General features: G+C 31.6%; 1 protein-coding gene across 5 annotated transcripts in view; it reads left to right on the plus strand.

Annotated features, from left to right (window-relative positions):
• LOC135220981 (uncharacterized) overlaps window positions 1-5,904 on the plus strand; it is a 452,378-nt gene that overhangs the window by 136 nt on the left and 446,338 nt on the right. The gene's annotated exons all lie outside the window — the stretch shown is intronic.

The following is a 5,904-nucleotide window of genomic DNA, read 5'->3' on the forward strand; positions in this document are numbered from 1 at the left end:
ATAAAAAAGTGTTCTTGACCCAGGCAACGGGAGCACTTACTGCTTCACTGCTCTTAAATCAAATACCCTCAATATTCTGACTTTGTCTCCTTGTTCCTGTTGCATATCCACTGAAACAGGGCAGTCTTCCCGCATGCAACTAGTTCAAGCAAAATCATTTACTCATCTACAAAAATATTTTTATTGTAATTATGAAAAATAGGCTAAATCAATTAGACAAATTTTTGTTTTGTTCTCTTCTATCTACTGCATTATTCCAGTTGGTAATTGTGCAGTAGTCCCTACCATTAATACAATAGGACTATACTTATACTATATATATATATATATATATATATATATATATATATATATATATATATATATATATATATATATATATATATATATATATATTATATATATATAGTATATATAGTTTATATTTATTTATTTATTTATATTTATATTTATATATATATTTATATTTATATTTATATCTGAGCTTTAGATGTAAGGACAAAAGCAATAGTGAATTGAAATAACTCAATATTTGATGGAAAAGAGGCAAACGGTGTAATAAATATGAACACGCACAACAGAATAAATGTATTTTAAGCATACCGTGAGATACAAACAATTTGCGTCTTTAAAGGATAGAACTATCTTGGATAGAACATTCAATGGAAAAAGTGATCGAAATGTTTTCAGAAGTACTTAGTTTGATATACCTTGACATGTGCTGTGTCCTTAGTCATACTAACCTTTAATTAGTAATATAAAGCGAAATGAAATATAACCGCCACTGAGATCATTTGGATCGATGTTTGTGAAGGTTAGTGTCACCCCCCAAAAACTGATGTGCGTATGTATGTAGAAATAGATTTTTAAGGAGAGATGAGTTCCTGTGTGTTAAGAAGATTATAATGAAAAATTAGTAAAACTTACGCAAAGATTCGTTACGGCAACAAGTGAATATTTAGATATGCTGGTAAGCTCATTCGCATCGTATCCGCTGAATTTTATGTATATATCAGGGAAAAATCGACAAACAAAAGCGCGACTAAGTCCTTGAGGAAAAATTTTAAATTACCTGTCGCTAAAATGGATTAAACATAAGTAGTCTTCAAACCTTTCGAGTAGGTTTAATGCTGAAATTGATGAATATCATAAAGCCAGTTATAACGTTCTTGTAACTTTAAAGCTTGGAAACGGGGAGTACAATTCATCGTAGATATTAAGATAAATTATTTTCTATACTCTAGTATACATCAACCTTAACGGATAAATAAATGCAAACGAACGTTCATCTCTACATGCAGTAAGTAACCACGCAAACTATTTATATATATATATATATATATATATATATATATATATATATATATATATATATATATCTATTATATAAAAATATATATATATATACATATATATATATATATATATATATATGTGTGTGTGTGTGTGTGTGTGTATGTATGTATGTGTGTGTATGTACATATAATATATATATATATATATATATATACACTATATTCATATATATAATATATATATATATATGTGTGTGTGTGTGTGTGTGTGTGTGTGTGTATGTATATATATATATATAAATGTGTGTGTGTTTGTTTTCTCACATAAATACAAGTGACTTTTTATGCTTGCAAATATTAGATGCCCAAATATCCCCTAAATACTGAATTCTCTGCACACTGAGAATAACTTTCTATTAGAGAAACGTTTATATTATCAGTGTTTCTGTACCTACCAAAATTCGAACCTATAACTGTTGAATTTGACATAGAAACTGAAATCGACAGAAATATGTACAGCAAAGTAGAATTCAATGCATGTCTCTCTTGAGAGCAGAATGGATACATTTCAGTTTCCTTAATATCATACGTAAAACGTCTTTCCTTTCACCTGCGGAGTTTCGAATCTTACCTGGGAAGTAAAATCTCATATATATATATATATATATATATATATATATATATATATATATATATATATATATATGTATGTATGTATGTATGTATGTATGTATATTAGCTGACCAAACCGACGCTGCCCAGGAAAACTCTGAATGACAGTTTATATGAAGGGGGAGGGAGAAGGGAGAGGGGGAGTTGTGTTGATGGTCTGAATAATAGTTCACCTTTTTTCATGCAATCGTTCACCCATCGAACAGATGTGGGCTGAACTGACAGGTATTACTGTAGTGACTGTCCTTTTTATCTAGGCATTACTATGCTGTCTAGCCCTTTTTATCTAGGTATAACTGTGATAGCTGTCCTTTTGATCCAGGTATTACTGTGGTGACTGTCCCTTTGATCCAGGTATCACTGTGGTGACTGTCCCATTTATCTAGGTATTACTATGGTGACTGTTACTTACCAGATATAAGTGTAATGTCTGTCACCTTTAACCAGGTATTACTGTGCAGTATGTCCCTTTATCCAGGTGTTACTGTGGTGACTACTTTGTCCAGGTATTACTATGGTGACTGCCAATTTTATCTAGTTATTACTGTACTGTCTCACACCTCTAACCAGGTATAACTGTAATGTCTGTCATCGTTAACCAGGTATTACTGTGATGTCTGTCCCTTTTATCCAGGAATTACTGTGGTGACTCCCTTTTATCCAGTTATTACTCTACTGTTTTCTGGAAGTCCCTTTTACATAGGTATTACTGTGGTGAATGTCGCTATTATCCAGGCATTACTGTGGTGAATGTCGCTATTATCCAGGCATTACTGTGGTGACTGCCCATTTTATGCAGGTATTACTGTACATTCTGAAACCTTTAACCAGGTATTACTGTACTGTGTCACTTTAAACCAGGTATTACTGTGCTGCCTGTACCTTTAACCCAAGCATTTCTTTGCTCTATGTCCCTTTTATCCAGGTATTACTGTGGTCACTGTTCCTTTGATCCAGGTTAACCTTGTGACTATCCCTTTTATTTAGGTATTATTTCTGGTGACTGTCCATTTTATCCTGTTATTACTGTACTGTCTCACACTTCTAACCAGGTCTAACTGTACAGTGTCTGTCACCCTTAACAAGGTATTACTGTGGTGATTGTACCTTTTTGTTATGTATTACTATGGTGACTGTCCATTTTATCCAGTTATTACTATACTGTCTCACACCTCTAACCAGGTATAACTGTAATGTCTGTCACCTTTAACCAGGTATTGCAGTGATGTCTGTACCTTTTACCCAGGTATTATTGAGGTGACACTCCCTTTTATCCAGGTATTACTATGTTGTCTGTCCCATTTAACCAGGTTTTAGTGTACTGTCTGTTCCTTTTATCCAAGTATTACTTTGGTGAGTGTCCCTTCTATCCAGGTACGTATTACTGTGGTAACTGTCCATTTTATCCAGTTATTACTGTACTGTCTTTTGGCTTTGTCTTTTATTCTGATATAACTGTGGTGACTGTCCTTATTATTTAGGCATTACTGTGGTGACTGTCACTGTTATGCAGATATTACTGTACTTTCTGGCACCTTTAACCAGGTATTACTGTACTGTCTTTGACCTTAAACCAGGAATTACTCTGATGTCTGTCCCATTTATCCAGGTATTATTGTGGTGGCTGTCCATTTTATCCAGGTATTACTATGCTGTCTGCCCCCTTTAACCAGGTGATATTGTATTGTCCTCCTCTTTAACGAGGTATTACTGTGCTGCCTGTCCCTTTCATCTAGGTGTTCCTGTGGAGACTGTTCCTTTTATTCAAGTATTACTGTGGTGACTGTCCCTTTTGTCTAGGTATTACTATGGTGACTGTCCATTTTATCCAGGCATTACTATGTTGTCTGTCCCCTTTCTCCAGGCATTACTTTGGTGCCTGTCCCATTTATCCAGGTATTACTGCAGTAACTCTCCATTTTATCCAGATATTTCTGTGCTGTATGTCCTTTTTGCAGTTATTACTGTGTTTACTGAAAAAAACATTTTCAATAATATATTTGTATAGTCTCGAGTTCATGAAATAAGGTATGATAAACCCATAGAGTATATTTACCATATAAGTTACAAAGGGAAAGGGGATGGGGAAGGGGCTGGGGTACGGTTTTGAAACGCACCCCGTTATCTAAGTTTGGTCAAATGATTGCCCCATGCCATATTTTGTCTAGATCGGTCAAGCGGTTCGGATTTCTTTAGCACAGAAACATTCACTTTTATAGATAATATATATATAAATATATATATATATATATATACTATATATATATATATATATATATCTATATATATATAATATACATATTCATATACATATATATATATATATACTCATATACAAACAATACTACATACTACATATACATATACATATAATATATATATCCTATATATATATATATATATATATATATATATATATATATATACGCACACACACACACCGGGTTTTCTACTATTGCCTGTTTTGCAAGAAGGATCTGAGTAATCATATATAAGTATCTATGTATATATATATATATACATACATACATACATGTGTGTGTGTATATATTATATATATATATTATATATATATATATATATATATATATATATATGTATATATGTATGTATACACGTGTGTGGTGAATAATATTTGGTTTGCAGACACATATTAGATATACAGTCTATGATTAACCAGAAATCCCTCTTGAAAAAACAACCAAATGTAGGAAAGCGGGTAGACAGGTAATCAGAGAGGAAAAGTGAGGACACAAATAATGACTCGGAGACTGAAAACGCTTGGCGAGTAGTATTAACTACAAAAAAGCGTCATTTTTAAAAAGTAAAGAAAGTAGAAGGTTTCCATCTTTTGTGTAACAGAATAATATCTTGTTTAAAAGCAAAAGTTCTCATAGTTCACCAAGTTTAATTGAATTCTGAGAGACATTTTTTGGGAAAGTTAAAATTGTAGAGTTTGGACTCTGGAGAGCTTGACTTCGCTTGTGCTTCTTATTTTTATAGTGGATAAAAAGGGGGAGAGGAATCATATCTGAATTACTATTCGTTCACAACTAATCATTGTCGATGAAACTTTAATGAACTTATTTTCCAGCAAATAAACAGTTTGATTTGTATGAATACATAAACTAAACAATCGGAAAAAAATATACACATTTTTAAGTGTTATGTCGATATAGAAGAGACTACATCAACATAGTGAAAAGATTTGCCGTCTTTAAAACGGGGATATGTACGATAGAGAAAATGTGGCCACGTTACTCAGAAGCTGACAGCAGATAATTACGGGTCGGCAGCCAAGATTTATTCAGATTAAGATCTTTATTTCAGTCGATGAAAAGGCTTTGTTACGCAAGTCTTTGCATCGACGTGATTCGTCGCAGTTTCTACATACTGCGATATTTGAAACACTTTGTTCATATTAGGTCAGTATTTTTTGTTTGTTCACTATAAATATAATTTCCTTTTTAATGGACTGTCGACGACTTTTGTTTTAAACCTTAGCTTGCTTTTGGTTCTACATTTGGTGTTTCCAGTAAAGTCTTGTGTAAATATAATGGTGTTTGTGATGATTGTTTTTAATGTTTAATTATTTTTGTACTGGTCCATATATTATATATATATATATATATATATATTATATATATATATATATATATATATATATATATATGTTATGTGTGTGTTTGTTTATATATATATATATATATATATATATATATATATATATATATATATATATATATATATATATATATATATATATATATATATATATACTATAGCTTCAGTAGATTCTATGATACAAATGATAAAAGGCCAAGTTTTATAGGTTTATTAACAAAAATCGTTTCTCACTAATGACTCGGTGCATCATCCAGTCTGTGAAAAGTAAAAGACAAATAAAATATCTTATTAGCATAAAAGGAATTCACAA

The sequence above is a fragment of the Macrobrachium nipponense genome, chromosome 2 (assembly GCF_015104395.2).
Source record: "Macrobrachium nipponense isolate FS-2020 chromosome 2, ASM1510439v2, whole genome shotgun sequence".
Taxonomy (NCBI): Eukaryota; Metazoa; Arthropoda; class Malacostraca; order Decapoda; family Palaemonidae; genus Macrobrachium; species Macrobrachium nipponense.